The sequence below is a fragment of the Ovis aries genome, chromosome 20 (assembly GCF_016772045.2).
Source record: "Ovis aries strain OAR_USU_Benz2616 breed Rambouillet chromosome 20, ARS-UI_Ramb_v3.0, whole genome shotgun sequence".
NCBI lineage: Eukaryota > Metazoa > Chordata > Mammalia > Artiodactyla > Bovidae > Ovis > Ovis aries.
The window spans coordinates 7,658,601-7,679,800 of NC_056073.1; the positions used below are offsets into that span (position 1 = coordinate 7,658,601).

A 21,200-nucleotide genomic window follows, 5' to 3' on the forward strand; every position below is an offset into this window, starting at 1 on the left:
ATGATGTACTCTGCATAGAAGTTAAATAAGCAGGGTGACAATATACAGCCTCGACGTACTCCTTTTCCTATTTGGAATCAGTCTGTTGTTCCATGTCCAGTTCCAACTGTTGCTTCCTCACCTGTATACAGATTTCTCAAGACGTAGGCCAGGTGGTCTGGTATTCCCATCTCTTTCAGAATTTTCCACAGTACTTGTGAGCAGTACTTCTGTATTTCTCCATCTTCCATGAATCACTTTTAAAGAGTACAAGATTTTCATTTCTGTAAGATGTCTCTTATAGAGACAAACCTCAGTGCATGTAAGGGGAAGAGAGAAATAATGTGCCCCTCTCCTTGCCTCATATCAGAAGTTACAGGATATGAAACCATCTCACTCTTGATGCTGCCAAACCAGTCTGGCAGGTTTCTCCACCAGAAAGCCATGACTGTCCCTTTGTAATTCCTAAGTATCTGGCACTTCATCAGATCTCCCCCTTTCTGCTGCATCATCATTCACTGATGACTCTCATCAGAATAAGCATGACGATGTTTGTTAACTGGTGATTTTTTTTATTCCATCATTTTGTCTTCAGTTTTCAGTAAACAGTCTACTATAAAGAGGAATTTCTTTCTTCTTTCTTTATTTATTTCATATTGTCACACGAGTGTATGTTCCTTGATTCTTTGTCTCATCACAACAAAGATTTGGAGTGACGGACATTAAAGCCCCCTCGGCGAGTCACAGCTCTCAGGTCTTGGATAGACCGTGTTATAGCTCTCAGGTCTCTAATGGACCATGTTATAGCTCTTAGACAAATCAGTGTTACAGCTCAGTGTTGCAGCTCTATTTTATTTAGAAGATAGCAGGAAAATCCATCTTTGAGGCGTGAGGGCACGTCGATCTAAAGACACGAGGAGAAGAGCACCCCAGCACGTGGGGGAGAGAGAGAGCTGGCTCTGGCTCCTCTATATATTTCTCTCCCCCTGGGCCTGTCCTGTGTAAACTGGGCCAGCCAGGAGTGTTGTTTGTTTTACCTGAGGTCCTCACTCCGGTCCTCGGACCTTCTTTTGTTTCATTTTCGCGGGCTTTTCCCTTCCTTGTCTGTGGCCACCGCCATTTTGGATTCCTTTTCCCTGTTTTACCTACCTAACAATATGAACTCACGGATTCCTATTTTATTCAATGAATTGTAATCCATTATTATCATATGTATTTATATTGTCTGGGCCCATGCATTTCTATTTTGTTTCATTAACTATAATCAGTTACTATTATCATCATTATTTTCATGCACAAGTTATCCCAAATTTGGGCATCTCCAGGTTCCAAGATTCATGCCCATCAGCCCCTACCACTCCCACAGGAGAGAATGGGAAGCCCATGGGCCTACTGGTGCAAGTGAAGTTCACAGGCATCTGAGCTGCTACAGCAGCAGTGCCCCATGGGTTCCTAGCTGGTGCAGGGAGAGAGAAGCGGGAAGCAATTCCCTGATAGTGGTTTGGACCCCTCTACTTGTCATCCGGCACCACTGAGGAGCTCCTGTGCAAGCTGGGCAAGCAGTGAGACATCCTGGTGCTGATGAGGGTGAAGATGAAGAATGTGAAGGGCAGCATCCTCACCTGTATCTCAAGAGCTCGGTGGGAAGGATCACCTGCTGACCGTTGGCTGTGTGTGTGTGCTCAGTCACGTCCGACTCTTTGTGAGCCTTTGGACTGTAACCTGCCAGGCTCCTCTGTCTATGGGATTTTTCAGGCAAGAGTATTGGAGCAGGTTGCCTTTTCCTACTCCAGGGGATCTTCCTGACCCCGGGATTGAACCCACGTCTCCTGTGTCTCTTCCATTGCAGGTGGATTCTTTACCACTGAGCCATCGTGGAAGTCTTGCTGCCCTTGGCTATCATCTGCAAAAAGTGACAGAATGTGAACAAGTTCCCTTTTGGCCTTTGGGACTCCCAGACCCCTGCCGGCTTAGAAGAGACCTTGGGCCACTGCTGTTGAACTCCCTATATCTCTGGGGCACTGTTTGACAGTACTGAGGCTTAGGGCGGTTGGACTCTTTTGCTGGTGACTTGGCACCCTCTCTTGTTGCCTCCTGAAGCAAGGTCCTGAAGTCTGGGACCTCAGACTCTGCACTGGTGACATCAGCACTTATGACTTTATCTACCTTGCCCCACTTTCATCCCCACCCCCACCCCCCAAGTTTATACTGCATGTTCTGGAAAAGCAGAAGGAAGCTTCAGAACTACTTAACTTGAAACTAATCCCCTGCGGATACAGACAGGATGCCCACAACTAGAGATTTGGGCAGACAACACTTTGAGTTTGGCCAGCAATCAGAGACAACTCTTTTGTGTGTAGTGATCAGAGATCCAAGTAACATAAGTTCTACTTTTGGTGCCTCCCCTGCCATCCCGCCCCCACCCGAAGCAGTTTCTTGGGCGACTGGCAGATCTCTGCTTCTTCCTCCTAGGACCTCCCTCTCAGACGGCCATTTTTAGGGGGATCTTGGTGATTTGTTGATGAGGATCCAGCTTGCCAGAGACTTAGGTATATGCTGTTATGTTTGCTACAGATTCTAATTTCTGTACAGTTAGTCAGATTAAAGTTCTCACTGTGTGCGTTTGGCAAAATGAGTTAAACAGAAAGTAAGTCTTAAAGAAATTATCCCAATTTGCTATCCATGTGCTATACAGTAGGTCTTGGTTGGTTATCCATTTTAAATGTGGCAGTGTATACCTGACTTTCCCAAAGTCCCAACTATCCCTTTCCCCCTGGAAACCATAAGTTTGTTTTTCTAAGTCTGTGATTCTCTTTCTGCTTTGTAAATAAGTTCATTTATGTTATTTCTTTTTAGATTCCACATGTAACGGATGTCATGTATTTCTCCTTCTCTGTCTGATTTACTGTGCTCAGTATGACACTCTCTGGGTCCGTCCGTGTTGCTGTGAACGGCCTTATCTCATTCTTTTTAATAGCCTCATAATATTCAATTGTATATGTGTACTCCATCTTCTTTGTCCATTCCTCTGCCGATGGACACTGAGGGTGCTTCCATGTCTCAGCTATTGTAAACAGTGCTGCAATGAACGTTAAGGTGCATGGATCTTTTGGGGCCATGTTTTTCTCTGGATAAATGCCCAGGAGTGAAGTTGTAGGAAGCTCTATTTTTAGTGTTTTAAGGAAACTCCATACTCCATTTTTAGTTTTTTAAGTTCTCCAGAGTGGTTATACCAATTAACATTCCCATCAGCAGTGCAGGAGAGTTCCCTTCTCTCCACACCTTCTCTAGCATTTGTTGCTTTTAGATTTTCAAATGATAGCCCTTCTGACCAGGGTATAGTGATACCTCACTGTAGTTTTGACTTGCATTTCTCTCATAACTAGCGATGTTCAACTTCTTTTCATGTACCTAATTACCATCTGTATATCCTCTTCGGAGATATATCTCTTCAGGCCTTCTGCCCATATTTTTAGTGGGTTGTTTGTTTTGATGCTAGTTAAGTGTTATAAGTTGTTTGTAAATTTTGGAGACTAATTCCTTATTGGTCACATTTACAAATATCTTCTCCCCATCTGTGGATTGTCTTTTTGTTTTGTTTATTGTTTCCTTTGCTCTGCAAAAGCTTTTGCGTTTCAGTAGGCCCCATTTGTTTACTTTTGCTTTTAGTTCCATTATTCTGAGAGATGGATCAAAAATGATGTTGCTGTAATTTATGTCCGAGAGTGTTCTGCCTATGTTTTCCTCTAGGAGGTTTATAGTGTCTGGTCTCACATTTAGGGCTTTAATCCATTTTGAGGTTATCTTTGCATATAGAGTTAAGGGATGATCTAATTTCATTTGTTTTAATTTATTTCTCTATTTGATAGCACCAGATTTTAGTAGCGGCATATGATTTGTTAGTTGGGACACGTGGAACCTAGTTCTCTGACCAGGGATTGGGCCCAGGGCCCCTGCCGTGGGAGTGAGGAGTCTTCGCCACTGGACCACCAGGAAGTCCATTCATTTTTTCACATGTGGTTGTCCAGTTTTCCCAGCACCATTTGTTGAAGAGGCTGTCTTTCCAACATTGTGTTGTCTTCCCTCCTTTGTCACAGATTAATGGACTATAAGGGCATAGGCTTATTTCTCAGTTTTCTATCCTGTTCCATTGGTCTATATTTCTATTTTTGTGCCAATATCATACTGTTTTGATGACTTTAGCTTTGTAGTATAGTCTGGAATCAGGGTGCCTGATTGCTCCAGTTCTGTTTTTCATTTTCAAGATTGCTTTGCTATTCAGGGTCTTTTGTTTCTCTATTAAAATTTTGAGATTTTTTTTTGTTCTAGTTCTGTGAAAAATGCCATTGGTAATTTGCTAGGGGTTGTATTGAATCTGTAGGTTGCCTTGGGTAGTATAGTCATTTTGACAAAATTGATTCTTTCACTCCATGAACATGGTATATTTTTCCATCTGTTTATGTCTTCTTGGATTTCTTTCATCAGCATCTTATGGTTTTTGTAGTACAGGTCTTTTATCTCCTTAGGTAGGTTTATACCTAGGTATTTTATTCTTTAGATGCAGTAGTAAAAGAATTGCTTCTTGAATTTCTCTTTTTTGATCTTTCATTGTTAGTGTATAGAAACGCAACAGACTTCTGTGTATGAATTTTGTAACCTGCAACCTTACCAAATTCATTGATGAGTTCTGGAGGTTTTCTGGTAGCATCTTTAGGATCTTTTATGTACAGTATCATGTCATCTGCAAGCAGTGACAGTTTAACTTCTTTTCCAATGTGGACTTTTTTAAACTTCTTTTTCCTCTCTGATTGCTGCATTTAGGACTTTCAAAACTATGTTGACTAAAAGTGGTGAGAGTGGGCATCCTCGTCTCGTTCCTGGTGTTAGGGTTCCCGGAATGCTTTCAGCTTTTCACCATTGAGTATGATGCTAGCTGTAGGTTTGTCATGTATGGGCTTTATTATGTTGAGGTATGTAGCCTCTATGCTCACTTTCTGGAGAGTTTTTATCATAAATGGGTGCTGAATTTTGTCAAAAGATTTTCTGCATCTGTTGAGATGATCATATGGTTTTTATTCTTCAGTTTGTTGATATGGTGTATCACGTTGATCGACTTGCAGATGTTAAAAAATCCTTACATTCCTGGGACGAATCCCCCTTGATCATGGTGTATGCTCTTTTTAGTGTGTTGCTGGATATGGATTGCTAGTATTTTATCGAGGATTTTTGTATCTATGTTCATCAGTGATATTGGCCTATAAGTTTCTTTTTTTGTGTGGGGTCTTTGTCTGATTTTGGTATTAGGGTGATGGTAGCCTTGTAAAATTAGTTGGGAAGTTTTCCTTCCTCTGCGACTCTTTGGAATAGATTCGGAAGGATAGGTGTTAACTCTTTTCTAAATACTTGACAAAATTCACCTGTGAAGCCGTTGGGTCCCGGACTTTTGTTTGTTGGGAGGTTTTTAATCACTGTTTCAATTTCAGTGCTTGTGACTGGTCTGTTCATATTTGCCATTTCTTCTTGGTTCAGTCTAGGGAGACTGTACCTTTCTAGGAATTCATCCATTTCTTCTAGGTTGTCCATTTTATTGGCATACAGCTACTCACAGCAGTCTGTCATGATCCTTGGTATTTCTTTGGAGTCGGTTGTAGCTTCTCCTTTTTCATTTCTAATTTTACTGATTTGAGTCCTCTCTCTTTTTTTCTTGATGAGTCTGGCTAAAGGTTTATCAATTTTGCTTATCATCTCAAAGAACCAGCTTTTAGTTTCATTGATCTTTGTGATTGTTTTCTTTGTCTCTATTTCATTTGTTTCTGCTCTGATCTTTTATGATTTTCTTCCTCATACTAACTTTAGGTTGGGCTTCCTCTTCTTTTTCTAGTTGTTTTAGGCATAAGGTTAGGTTGTTTATTTGAAATTTTTCTAGTTTCTAGAGGTAAGATTATACTGCTATAAAATTCCGTCTTAGAACAGTTTCTGCTGCTTGCCTAAGTTTTGGACCATCACGCTTTCAGTTTCTTGTGTCTCTAGGTATTTTTTAAATTTATTCTTTGATTTCTTCAGTGATCCAGTGGTTGTTTAGTAGCATATTGTTTAGCCGTCACGTGTCTGTGTTTCTTAGAGTTTTTTCTCATAGTTTATTTCTAATCTCACAGTGTTGTGATCAGAAAAGATGCTTGGTATGATTTCAGTTTGCTTAAATTTTTCAAGGCTCACCTTGTGGCCAAGTATGTGGTCAATCCTGGAGAATGTTCTGTGTGCACTTGAGAAAAAGATGTATTCTGCTGCTTTTGGATCGAATGCTCTATGAATGTCAATTAAGTCCAAGTCGTCCAAAGTGTCATTTAAGGCCTGTGTTTTCTTACTGATTTTCTGTCTGGATGATCTCTCCATTGATGAATGTGGGGTATTAAAGTATTAAAAATTTAAAGTATTTTTAAAGTAGTTAAAATAAATACTTTAAAATAGTTCAAAGTATTTCAAGTGTTAAAGTCCCCCACTTTGTGTTACTGTCAACTTTCCCCTTTATGTTTCTTGATATTTGCCTTACATATTGAGGTGCTCCTATGTTGGATGCATATATATTATAGATGTTACCACTTCTTGGATAGAACACTTGATCATTACATAGTCTACTTCTTTGTCTCTTATAGCAGTCTTTGTTTTAAAGTCTATTTTTCGGATATGAGTATTGCTACCCCAGCTTTCTTATGATTTCCGTTTGCATGAAATACCATCTCCCATCCCCTCACTTTCAGTCTGTAAGTGTTTGAGGTGGGTCTCTTCTAGACAACATATATATGGGACTTGTTTTCCTATCCACCCAGCCAGTCTATGTCTTTTGGTTGGTGCATTTAATCCATTTATACTTAATTATCAATACGTATGATCCTATTACCATTTTGTTCATTGTTTTGGTTTTTTTTTTTTTTGTAGATCTTTTCCTTCTCTTATGTTTCTTGCCTAGAGAAGTTCGTTTAGCATTTATTGTAAAACTGGTTTGCTGCTGCTGCTGCTGCCAAGTTGCTTCAGTCTTGTCTGACTCTGTGCGACCCCATAGACGGCAGTCCACCAGGCTCCCCCATCCCTGGGATTCTCCAGGCAAGAACACTGGAGTGGGTTGCCATTTCCTTCTCCAATGCATGAAAGTGAAAAGTGAAAGTGAAGTCGCCCAGTCATGTCTGACTCTTAGCGACCCCATGGACTGCAGCCCACCAAGCTCCTCCATCCATGGGATTTTCCAGGCAAGAGTACTGGAGTGGGGTGCCATTGCCTTAGTGGTGCTGAATTCTCTTAACCATTTGTGAGGAAAGCTTTTGCTTTCTCCACAAAATCTGAACAAGAGTCTTGCTGGGTATTCTTGGTTGTCGGTTCTTCCCTTTCATCATTTGGAATATATCGTGCCAGTCTCTTCTGGCTTGTAGAGTTTCTGTTGAGAAATTGGCTGATAACCTTATAGGATTTCCCTTATATGTTATTCGTTTTCTCCCCCCTTGTTTCTTTTAATAATGTATCTTTGTCTTTAATTTTTGTCGGTTTGATTTTTGTGTGTCTCGGTATGTTCCTCCTTGGGTTTATCCTGCCTGGGACTCACTGTGCTTCCTGGACTTCGTTGACTGTTTTCTTTCCCATGTTGGGGAAGTTTTTAGCTAATGATCTCTTCAAATACTTTCTCAGGTCCTTTCTCTCTTCTCCTTCTGGGACCCCCTATAATGTGAATATTAGGGCATTTAATGTTGTCCCAGAGGTCTCTTAGGCTGTCTTATCTTCTTTTCATTCTTTTTTCTATATTCTGTTTTGCAGCAATGAGTTCCACCATTCTTTCTTCCAGGTCACTAATCAGTTCTTCTGCCTCAGTTATTCTGCTATTGATTCCTTCTGATTTATTGTTCTGGAGAAGGCAATGGCAGCCCACTCCAGTACTCTTGCCTGGAAAATCCCATGGATGGAGGAGCCTGGTAGGCTGCAGTCCACGGGGTCGCCAAGAGTCAGATACGACTGAGTGACTTCACTTTCACTTTTCACTTTCATGCATTGGAGAAGGAAATGGCAACCCGCTCCAGCGTTCTTGCCTGGAGAATCCCAGGGATGGGGGAGAGTCTATGGGGTCGCACAGAGTTGGACACGACTGAAGCGACTTAGCAGCAGCAATGTATTGTTCATCTCTTTTTGTTTATTCTTTAGTTCTTCTGGGTCTTTGGTAAACATTTCTTGCATCTTTTCCATTCTTTCCCAAGATCTGGGTTATCTTCATTATCATTCTTCTGAATTCTTCTCTAGGAGGTTGCCTATCTCCACTACATTTAGTTGTTTTTCTGGGGATTTATCTTGTTCTTTCATCTGGAACATATTCCTATTTCTTTTCATTTTGGTTCGTTTTCTGTGATTGTGGTCTTAGTTCTGGAGGCTGCTGGGACTGTAGTTCTTATTTTTTCTGTCTGCCCTCTGGTGGGTAAGGATAAGAGGCTTGCATCAAGCTTCTTGATGAGAAGGACTGGTTGTGGGAAAAAAAATGGATCTTGCTCTGGTGGACAGGGTCTTGCTCAGTAAAACTTTAATCCAATTGTCTGCTGATGGCTGGGGCTGCACACCCTCCCTGTTGGTTGTTTGGCTTGAGGTGGCCCGGTCCTGGAGTCTACAGGCTCTATCGTAGGGCTATTGGAAAAGACCTCCAAGGGGACTTACACTGAGATGCATCTCCCAGTGACATCAAGCAGAGCCCTGTGGGACTCCAGGACACAGAGGCCTTTTTGTTCCCCATTCCTTGGAGGCAGGACTCTGGCCTGCCTGAACTGGAACTCTGGCCAGAACTCTGGCCTGGAACTCATGACCTCTGAGTTCCGAAGGGCAGAACAGTTGCTAGTCAAAGGGGAAGAAGCAACAAGACCACCTGAGGCAGAGGTTCAGCAGGATTAAGAGATGGACCACCTAGGACCCTGCATACACCCTAATCTTGTCGGCAACCCCATCTTTGGAAACTGAAAGAAGAATACAAGACTGTTACTGCCTTGATCCTTATCACATACTCCTGCCTGACTACATAACCTTTCCCTACTCACCAGGGAAGGGAAATACAGTTCTTGAGACACTAGCCTACTGTCTTCACCCTTTGCCTGGCAAAGTAATAGAGCCGCTCTTTCTTTTTCCTCTATAACTCTGTCTGGATTTGTTTGGCCTTGGTCCACGAAGAACCAAGATTTTGGCAACACCAAGACTGCTGCTGCCAGTGCCCCTGTCCCTATGGCAGGCCGCTGCTGACCCACGCCTCTGCAGGAGAGCCTCAAACACTCACAGGTAAGTCTGGCTCGGTCTCCTGCGGGAGTCACTGTTCTTTCCCCTTGGTCCTGGTGCACACAAGGTTTTGTTTGTGCTCTCCAAGAGTGGAGTCTGTTTTTCCTAGTCCCGTGGAGCTCCTGTAATCAAGTCCCACTGGCCTTCAAAGTCAGATTCCCTTGGGATTCCCAATACCTTGGCTGGATCCCCCATCTGGGGAGCCTGATGTGGGGTCTAGAACCTTCACAACAGTGTAAGAATTTCTTTGGTATTAATGTTCTCTGGTTTTGGGGTCACCCACTCAGTGGGTATAGTGTTATAGCCACGCGTTCCGGGAAACAAACTCACTCAGAAGGACAATGCAGATAGTGGAGTGCAGTTTATTACACCAGCGGCCCAAGGCAGAGTCTCCTCTTAGCCAAGGGCCCCGACCAGCATTTGTGGAAATCTTTTATACCCCATGTGTACGTGTCCGAACCCACCACCCCAAATCCTTGAGACTTACATAAACAAAGGAAGGGTAAATACAATCACAATAACCCCATCATTCATGTGTTATGTATTCAAATAGTTAATAATCTATAAGCCTGTGGTTACATTCCGATAAATACAGAAAAAATGTATGACCTGTCCGGAGGCAGGGGTGATTCGAGTACGTTTTCTCTTAGGCGATGAGTAACCTGGGTGTGATCTTCAAGATTCCCCTGTCCAGAGGGGGGCTTACCCTTCCGCTGTAGTTTCCATAGGCACTGAGCACAGAGTTCAGAGTCCGTTGGAGAGGTGGCCAAGCGTGATCAGCACGAACAGGCCTCATGTGGGGTCCAGGCCCTGTGAATTCCTTCTTCAAAAGGATTTTATTTTGTTGTGATTGTGCCATTCCTACCATTCCGTTGCGGCTTCTTCTTTGTCCTTGGATACGGGGTATCTTTTTTTGGTAGGTTCCGGTGTCTTCCTGTTGATGGTTGTTCAAAAGCTGGTTGTGATTTTGGTGCTCTGGCAGAGAAAGACGAGTGCACAGCTTTCTACTCTGTCGTCTTGGACCAGTCTCTTTCCTTACTTTCTGGTACAAAAGGCAGTCTAGGCTCAATTTGCTCTTTTCTTGACTTAGCCCAAGAATCAACCATTTCTCCACGGGGCTCTGGCTTCTTTTAACAAAAGATAGTATTTGAAAGGGACTTCCCAGGTAGCTCAACTGGTACAGAATCCATCTGCGATGCAGGAGACCCCAGTTTGATTCCTGGGTTGGAAACATTCCCCGGAGAAGGGATAGGCTACCCACTCCAGTATTCTTGGGCTTCCCTGGTGGCTCAGCCAGTAAAAAATCTGCCTGCAACACGAGAGACCTGGGTTTGATTCTTGGGTTGGGAAGATCCCCTGGAGGAGGGCATGGTGACCCACTCCAGTATGCCTGCCTGGAGAATTCCCATGGACAGAGGAGCCTGGTGGCCTATAGTTGATGAGGTCACAAAGAGTCGGACATGACTGAGTGACTAAGCACAGCGCAGTGCAGTATTTGGAAACCAGGATCTAGGTGCCAGATGTTCTCATTGCTACTATGATGCCATTGTTTCTAGGCCTTCTCAGCAGATAAAACTAAGAAATATATGAATTTACTATGTATGTACACACACACACACACACATATGCTCACCTATGCTACTCTAGTTACTTTTGCCACCTAACATACCACCACCAAAATTGGTATAGAATACTGTATCAGAAAGAACATGGTGAGGCGGGTGACTTAACTGATAAGAGCTGGGATCATCTGGAATCACTTTCTTTTACACATCTGGCAGTTGATGCTGGCTGTCAGCTGGTTCTCTGCTACGGCTGTTGGCTAGAACACCTACACGTGTCGTCTCCAAGCAGCCTGTGTTTCTTCATGGCATGGAAACCTTGAGATAAAAATTCTTACATGGCACTCACGGCTCCAAAGGCATGTTGCAGTGAATAAGGCAGAAGTTATATCATCTTTTATGAGCTAGCCTCAGAAGTCATGCAGCGTGACTTTTGTTTCCTCTGTTGGTTATAAGACACTTACAAACCTGCTTAGATTCATGGAGCGGAGGTATGGAGCTCACAAACTCACCTCTTTTTTAATGAATTAATTAGGCTGCATGGGGTCTTACTTGCAGCATGCAGGATCATTAGTCTCAGCATGTAGGATCTAGTCCCCTGACCAGAAATCCAACCCAGGCCCCCAACGTTAGGAGTGTGAAGTCAGCCGCTGGACCACCAGGGGAATTCCCAATCCACCTCTGTTTTAGAAAAATGTATTGAAGTATATCTGATTTACGACATTGTGTTAATTTCTGCTGTAGAGCAGAGCGATCCAGTTATCTATATATTCTCTTTCATATTCTTTTCCATTAAATAGTCTGTCACAGAATATTACTATAGCCCCCAGTGCTATACAGTAAGATCGTGTTGTTTATCCATCTTATGTATAATAGTTTGCACGTGCTAATTCCAAACTCCCGTTCTTCCCTCCCCCAGTCCCCCAATCTTCAGTAACCACAAGTCTGTTCTGTGTGTCTGTGAGTCTATAAACCCATCTCTTAATGAAAGAAATGGAGAGAATTCAAGACAAAATAGTAGATGAGGAAGAGAACAAGAGTACAACCAATCCTTTCAGATAATTTTACCATTAAGGGAAGGAGGGAAATGTTGCATAGTGTAGACAGAGATGCAGGCTCAAGGGGAAGGATTTTTAAAATAAGAAAATCTCGGTGTTTTCACACACTGATAGGAGCGACAACGTACAGAGGGGCAGGGACCAGAGAGCGCAATTGTAGGAGTGATGCCCTTGGCTGAGAAGGACTGAGATTCAGTGCGCAAGTGGAGAGAGTGGCCTTAGATAGACACTTGAACTTGCGGTGCCTGGAAGGAGACAGAGTCTAGGCCAGAAATGCAGGAGAAGGTGGGAAGTGGAGAAAGTTCTTTTCTGTTGCCCCTTTCTCCCATGAACTAGGAAGTAATGTCATCAGTTGGGCACAAGTGAGTCGATGTGAAGAGAGAAAAGAAGGTGCCCCAGAGCTAGAGTACAAATGGAGGCTTATATATAATAGGTCTACATTTTTAAAGTTAATCAGCAAACTAATAAACTGTTAGGTATGTTCTTTACTCTTACCTTTGATAAGTCTACCTTCATAACAAAGACAACACAACTGAGACAATATCAAAATGACCTCATTTAATCATTATCACATGTACCTAGGTATTCTTTTGGTGGACCAGATAAGGTTGGACAAGTAACCAAATAAAGATGTGCATTATTAGAGAAAGGATAGTCTCATCAATCAATGGTGTTGGGAAAACTGGACAACCACATGCAAGAGAAAAAAAGAGAGAGAGAGAGAGACTAGACTACTACCTCACACCATTCACAAAGACTCAACTCAAAATGTCAAAATGGATTAAAGACTTGAATGGAAGACCTGAAATCACAAGACTCTTAGACAAAAACTATACGGTATTCTCCTTCACGTTGACTGGAGCATTATCTTTCTGGATATGTCACCTCAGGCAAGGGAAACAAGAGAAAAAACAAATGAAACTGTATCAAACTAAAAAGCTTTTGCATAGCAAAGGAAACCATCAACAGAAATGAAAAGACAACCTGCAAAATGGGAGAAGATATTTAAAAATTGTATATCTGATAAGGGCTTGGTATTCAAAGTATATAAAGAACTCATACAACTCAACAATGAAAATACACAACTCAATTTTTTTTTTAATGGGCAGAGGTGCTGAATAGACATTTTTCCAAAGAAGACACTCAGATGGCCAACAGGCACATGACAAAGATGTTCAACATCACTAATTATTAGGAAAATACAAATCAGAATCACAAGATATCACCATGCCTGTCAGAATGGCTATTATCAGCAAGGCAAGAAATAACAAATGTTGATGAGGATGGGGAGAAAAGGGAATCTGTGTATACTTTGGGGGGAATGTGAACTGGTACAGCCATTATTGAGAACAGTATGGAGATTCCTCAAAAAATTAAGACTAGAATTACCATATAATCCAGCTATTCTGCTTTTGGGTATTTATCCCCCAAATATAAAAACACCAACTTAAAAGATATATGCATCTCACATGTTTATCACAGTATCATTTACAATAGCCAAGCTGTGGGAGTAGCCTAAGTGCCCGTGGGTGGATGAGAGGGTAACTAAGATGTGGCACGTGCATGTTCAGTGGAATACCGCCAGCCGTACAAGAATGAAAGCTTGCAACCTGAGACAATACGGACCTTAAGGATTTCACACTAAGCGAAATAAGTCAGATGGAGAAGGACAAATACTGTATGATTTTTGCTCATATGGGGAATATAAAGAACAAACAAAAAAACAAAATAAACGAGCAAGCCAGGCCAAATAAAAAGAAACAGATAAATGCAGAGAACAAAGCCGTGGCAGCGAGGAATGGATGGGAGGAAGGTGAGGTGGGAGAAGGGTGGCAACTCCAAGGTGATGGATGGAAACGAGAAACTTCTGGTGATGAGCACACTGTAGCGTATACAGAAGTAGGAATGTAATGTTGTACGCATGAAGCGTAACCAATATTGCTTCAATTTTAAAAAGACATGTATTAGTTACAAACTAATAAATACATATTTCAAACTGTTTATATTTTCTTCATTTTTGCAAAGTCATTATTTATAGTGTTTGTTGACGTTTTCACATAACCTATGTTCTAGTAATGATAATGGGCTAAAGAATTTAAAAGTTAAATGCAACTGATTTCAAACTTTATGAAATACATTGAATATATTTTCCTAAACACATAAAATGAAGTTAATGTAAAATTTAAATTTTTTTTCATGCTTTCAAATGTTATTTTTCTAATATTTGAATTGTCTACTAAAATTAAAGTGTAGGGACTTCCCTGCTGGTCCTGTGGTTAAGAATCCACTGGCCAATGGTGGGGACACTGGTTTGATCCGTGATCTGGGAAGATCCCACATGCTGTGGAGCAACTAACCCGGCGCAACTACTGAGGCCTCACACCACAACTACTGAAGCTCACATGCCTACAACCTGTGCTCCACAACGAGAGAAGCCGTTGTGATGAGAAGCCGGAGCTCCGCAGTGAAGAGTAGCCCTTGTTCGCCACAGCTAGAGAAAGCCTACTCACAGCAACGAAGACCCAGCCCCGCCAAAAACAAATAAATAGGTAAAGAAATAAGACATCTGTGATGATTAATTAAAAAATTAAAGTGTTAATTGCAAATCATACTGAATAAACAAAAATTGTTTACAGAAAGCTGACATGAAAATTTAACTTTCTGAAATTTAATTAAATGTTATGAAATACTTTTTATAAAATTAAAACTATTTGTAATTCAAGGGTTATATGTCTGTTTAGTCGCCAGTGTAGCTTCCTGTGCCAAGTTTGTTACATATATATATATATATATACACACACACATAAATATATACATATATATACACATATACACATAATATACACACATAATATATATAATATACATAAATGTATACATATATATATATACACACACAAACTGAAGACTAATATTAATTGTTTAGTACAAGGGAAATATCCCTCAGCCACCATGTACAACTGTAGCCCTACTGAGAAAGGATACATCATTATGTAAGAAAGGATTGCATTCCTACTGACTGAGAGAGAAGGTTTAACAAGTTAATTAATTTGTCTTTTACTTAATCACTATCATTGCTAAATTTTCCTTGCATCCCAAACAAGTATCCATCTGCAGGGTCACAATCCATGAATCTTCACAGCATTTGGTCACTATCGCCGTTTGCTTCAGTGACAGGGGACAAGAGGTCTGGAAACACATTTCCTTGCAATTTGAATAGTATTAATGATAAAAGCAGATGTTTAGACTTATGGTCATGCTGTGTGTAGTAGGCAACCTTCTTAAATGGCCCCCAGTGGTCTCTACCTTCTGACAGCCATGCCCATATGGAACCCTTTTCCCTTGAGTGTGGGCTGAATCTAATGACTTGCTTGTAATGAATAGAATATGGCAGAGTGATGGAGCGTCAATTTTGAGATTAAAAGTCAAGATTTTTGTCTTGTAGGCACTCTGAACAGCTGGTTTTGATGAAGCAAATTGTTATTTTGGAGAGGCCCACATGGCAAGATGCTGAGGGTGGCCTCTGGGCAGTAGTCAACAAGAAACGGATAACTTCAGTCCAGCAACCTTTAAGGAACTGAATCCTGCCAACAACTTGGGGAAAAGGCTTAGAAGCAGGTCTCCCTCCAACTGAGCCTTCCGATGAGATCACTGGCAACACTTTGATTGCAACTTTGTGAAAGACCCTGAAGCAGAGGATCCAGCCAAGCTTCTCCCAGGTTTCTGACCCACAGAAATCATGAAATAATATGTGCTGTTTTGAGCCGCTAGTTTTGGGGCAGTTTTTTATATAGCTGATACACTGTGCCAGAACTGTGTCAGTCCTTAGTAACGCAGATACCTTATGTCCCTTCAAACTTTTTTTGTGTGTTGACATGCAGTGTCCTCTTACATATAGGGCTCAGTCTTCAATTTTTTTGCTTCAGTTCAGTTCAGTTCAGTCACTCAGTCATGTCCGACTCTTTGCAACCCCATGAATCACAGCACGCCAGGCCTCCCTGTCCATCACCAACTCCCAGAGTTCACTCAGACTCACGTCCATCAAGTCAGTGATGCCATTCAGCCATCTCATCCTCTGTCTTCCCCTTCTCCTGCCTCCAATCCCTTCCAGCATCAGAGTCTTTTCCAGTGAGTCAACTCTTCGCATGAGGTGGCCAAAGTACTGGAGTTTCAGCTTCAGCATCATTCCTTCCAAAGAAATCCCAGGGCTGACCTCCTTCAGAATGGACTGGTTGGATCTCCTTGCAGTCCAAGGGACTCTCAAGAGTCTTCTCCAACACCACTGTTCAAAAGCATCGATTCTTTGGTGCTCAGCTTCCTTTATAGTCCAACTCTCACATCCATCCATGAAGCCTTTTGGAAAACTGTGTGACTTGTTGCACACTTTACTTCACATCTAATTTCTTTCCTTGTAAATTTAAATAACTACAAACAATGTAAAAATTTTAATATCACAAATATTGACATTTAAAAATAAAACTTTATAATAGTCTTTTAAATATGACCAATAGAACTTAAATGCTGTAACTTTTTTTTTTTTGGCTGTGCAGTGCTCCATGCTAGATCTTAGTTTTTCAGCCAGAAACCAAACCTGTGTGCCCTGCAGGGGAAGCTCTGAGTCTTAACCACGGGACTGCCAAGGGCGTCCCAATGCCATAGCTTTTTGATATTCAACATCATCCGTTTAAAAATCATGAATAGACTCTTTTTCAACAATTGGACATTGTACGTTATTTACTTCTTCCTTGAATTCATATCTCATTCATTTCTACTACATAACTTTATCTTAATGTATGTTATATCTGAAAGCCTTGTATCGATCTTTCTGTATTTCTCTGTAACCAAATATATTTTCAAAAAGTTAGTTCTTTTTCATTTCTTTCAATCATAATACTCTTAATGTTTAAACTTTTGGATTGAACTATTAGCAACAGAGCAAATTGATCAAAATCACATAATGTACAGCTTGATAGATTTATTAAACATAAATATAAAATGTTATGCACAATGCATCTTTTAAAGGGTTTTTAGCCAGTTCTGTGATCGGGAAGAACAAAGCTGACTCCATACTAGATCTGTTCCTTTTACTTTAACTTTAGTGCTCTGTCGCCTAGGTTCAATCATGCTGGCTCTGCACCTTTTGCAAAAGAATGTTGCCTATAGCTTCCAGGATACAGGATGGCCTGACCTTGACCTGACCAGAGAATAGTATCAGTTTTGTTCGAGGTTTGGAGGAACATCATGACCTGACTGTGACCTAATCTACGTGGACAGCGGAAAGAACAAGGCATTCCACACCAAGAAGTTTGCAACAACTAACCACATCCCGTCCTCATCTTCCCTCTCAAAGGGCTTTGCTGGGCCTTCCCTGGCAGTCCAGTGATTGAAATTCCCCACTGCACGGGGCACAGATTGGATCCCTAGCCGGTGAACTAAGATCCTACATGCCAAGTTCAGTTCAGTTCAGTTCAGTCGCTCAGTTGTGTCCGACTCTTTGAGACCCCATGAACCGTAGCACATCAGGCCTCCCTGTCTATCACCAACTGCCGGGGTCTACCCAGACTCATGTCCATTGAGTCGGTGATGCCATCCAACCATCTCATCCTCTGTCATCCCCTTCTCTTCCTGCCCTTAATCTTTCCCAGCATCAGGGTCTTTTCAAAAGAGTCAGCTCTTTGCATCAGGTGGCCAAAGTATTGGAGTTTCAGCTTCAACATCAGTCCTTCCAACGAACACCCAGGACTGATCTTTAGGATGGACTGGTTGGATCTCCTTGCAGTCCAAGGGACTCTCAAGAGTCTTCCCTAACAGCACAATTCGAAAGCATCAATTCTGCACTCAGCTTTCTTTATAGTCCAACTCTCATATCCATACATGACTACTAGAAAAACCATAGCCTTGCCAAGAGGGGCAGCCAAAAAAAAAAAAAAGCTCTGCTTGAAAGCCTGAGGAGTTCTGGTTTGCCAGGTCCTGCAATAAACCTAGGGTTTCCCAGGTGGTACAGTGGTAAAGAATCTGCCTGCTAATGCAGGAGACACAGGAGACCCAGATATGATCCTTGGGTTGGGAAGATCACTTGAAGTAGGAAATGGCAACCCAGTCCAGTATTCTTGCCTGGAAAATTCCATGGACAGAGGAGTCCGCCTGGCTACAGTCCATGAGGTTGCAGAGATGGGACACTACTGAGCACGGACATACAGATGGTAAACTTTTCTCTGCTCCAAACTCCACAATTTTTCAGTATTGTTTGACCTCACTGTGCTTCAGGCACATAGAGTTGCTTTAGGTAACAGTTCATGTATCCCTGAATCATAAATCAAATTGCTGGTATGAGTCAGCTTTCAGTAACATTCTCTTTCTATTTTTTTTTGCATAAAAATAAAGGCTGAGAGTTCTTGTTCACATAAATAAGAAAGTGGGAATGGCAATGTAAATTTATAATAGCAATGACACTCACTCCTCATTTATTTATTTGGCTGTGCCAGCTCATATTTGCAGCATGTGGGATCTTCAATCATTGTTGCGACATGCAGGATCTTTAGTTGCAACTTGGGCATTCGAACTCTTATTTGTGGCATGTGGGATCTAGATTCTTGACCAAGGGTCGAACTTGGGCACTCTGCATTGAGAACTTGGAGTCTTAGCCACTGGACCACCAGGGAAGACCCAACACTCACTTCTTTCAATTCATTCTGAACTATATGTGAAAAATCATATCATGAGCCATCATAAATATATTTTAAAATACATTAAAATTTAACGTATCAAACTAAAAACTTAATTAGATTATCTTTTAATTTTGTTGAAAACAAAGAATTGAAAACAACCTCACTTGCTAACAGATTCATTACTCAATCATTAGAGTTGTTTACTTTCCAAAACAATATTTCAAATTGTACTTTTGTTTAGCAAGCCAGATGTTTTTACATTTCCCCACCTTGGGAGAATGGCAAATGGGCGATGGTAAAAGAGGAGGAGAGAAAATATGCGCAGAAGTTCTGAGGTAAATTAGTTTTAGGAGATGGATATACAGAACATGAATACCTTCATAACCGGCCGAGTCCTCATGTCCCTTGCAAGGACTTTGGGTATTCCTTGGAGTCTGCACATTTCAAGGTGAAGACCACTGGATCAGGGACATGTAGCATGGTTGTCAGCCAGTATGAAGTCTACTTGAGACTTAACGTAAATTCAAAGTGAGAAATGCACAGCCAGCATGGTTGTGTAGTTTGCTTTCCCTTGAGATATGCTCAGCCACGTGAAAGCAATAGCAGAGAGGCAGAGTTAGGGCTTTTTGCTGGTAAAGGATGAAGGGATAAAGGAGTCAAGGTTGTATGCAAAAATAACTTCAGGATTATTGGTGCAATCCAGACAGAAAGGCGAATGCTAAAATTTCCAGTTCTTAAGGAGTAGCTCTCCAAAGGTAGCAAAGTGAGAAGAGAAGAGGGCTCAAGACCAAGCTTTGGACAGCTCCAACATTTAATGTCAGGATGAGAAAGGCAGTGGAGATCGAGTGATTACAGAGGTGGATATCAGTAAGTGTTTGGTCTTGGGGGCCAAGGAAAGTGTCCCAAGAAAGTGGAAGTGTACCTGTCACCTGCTGCTGGGGAAATCAGTAACAGGAGGTCTGGAAAGTCCACTGTATTTCAGTTCAGTTCAGTTCAATCGCTCAGTCGTGTCCGACTCTTTGTGACCCCACGAATTGCAGCATGCCAGGCCTCCCTGTCCCTCACCAACTCCCAGAGTTCACTCAAACTCATGTCCGTCGAGTCGGTGATGCCATCCAGCCATCTCATCCTCTGTCATCCCCTTCTCCTCCTGCCCTCAATTCCTCCCAGCATCAGAGTCTTTTCCAATGAGTCAACTCTTCGCATGAGGTGGCCAAAGTATTGGAGTTTCATCTTTAGCATCAGTCCTTCCAAAGAACAACCAGGACTGATCTCCTTTAGGATGGACTGGTTGGATCTCCTTGCAGTCCAAGGGACTCTCAAGAGTCTTCTCCAATACCGCAGTTCAAAAGCATCAATTCTTCAGTGCTCACAGTCCAACTTTCTTCACAGTCCAACTCTCACATCCATACATGACCACTGGAAAAACCATAGCCTTGACTAGATGGACCTTTGTTGGCAAAGTAAAGTCTCTGCTTTTGAATATGCTATCTGCTGCTAAGTCGCTTCAGTCGTGTCCGACTCTGTGCGACCCCATAGACTGCAGCCCACCAGGCTCCCCCATCCCTGGGATTCTCCAGGCAAGAATACTGGAGTGGGTCGCCATGTCCTTCTCCAATGCATGAAAGTGAAAGGTGAAAGTGAAGTCGCTCAGTCGTGTCCGACTCTTGGACTTCACTTTCACCTTTCACTTTCGTGTCCGACCCCATGGACTGCAGCCTACCAGGTTCCTCCGTCCATGGGATTTTCCAGGCAAGAGTACTGGAGTGGGGGTGCCATTGCCTTCTCCTTGAATATGCTATCTAGGTTGGTCATAACTTTTCTTCCAAAGAGTAAGTGTCTTTTAATTTCATGGCTGCAATCACCATCTGCAGTGATTTTGGAGCCCCCCAAAATAAAGTCTGACACTGTTTCCACTGTTTCCCCATCTATTTCCCATGAAGTAATGGGACCAGGTGCCATGATCTTCGTTTTCTGAATGTTGAGCTTTAAGCTAAGTTTTTCACTCTCCTCTTTCACTTTCATCAAGAGGCTTTTAGTTCCTCTTCACTTTCTGCCATAAGGATGGTGTCACCTGCATATCTGAGGCTACTGATATTTCTCCAGGCAATCTTGATTCCAGCTTGTGCTTCTTCCAGCCCAGCATTTCTCATGATGTACTCTGCATATAAGTTAAATAAGCAGGGTGACAGTATACAGGCTTGACGTACTCCCTTTCCTATTTGGAACCAGTCTGTTGTTCCATGTCCAGTTCTAACTGTTGCTTCCTGACTTGCATATAGGTTTCTCAAGAGGCAGGTCAGGGCTTAGCAACATTCAAAGTTTTACATGGCAAAACCAGCATCATTAACTTGAAACCAAGCTTGCAACTTGGTCACAGATTTATGATAATATCAGTTTGCATCCATTATAAGTGGGAACCCTGAATGGCAGTCTTTGAAGGCTCACCCATGGAGCGGGACACGCTACCTGGGACCCTTTCCCAACTGGGACTCCAGATGTGCTGTGACATGGGACTGTTTAAATCTGGATGTTGGTCAAAACTCAATTTGGTGATATATTCTCTGCTTTTTCTAGTTATCTTTTCTTTTAATGTTAGTATGTTGAAAGTAAGTTAGATAATTCTCTAATAAATATCTGTA

General features: G+C 41.9%; 1 long non-coding RNA gene across 1 annotated transcript; it reads left to right on the forward strand.

The window, feature by feature from the left end:
* The first annotated feature begins 8,738 nt into the window (after positions 1-8,738).
* LOC132658234 (uncharacterized) lies at positions 8,739-16,754 on the forward strand. The gene is made up of 2 exons (XR_009597546.1): positions 8,739-9,273; positions 15,336-16,754. It is a non-coding gene; the product is annotated as an uncharacterized LOC132658234 (long non-coding RNA).
* Positions 16,755-21,200: the final 4,446 nt, after the last annotated feature.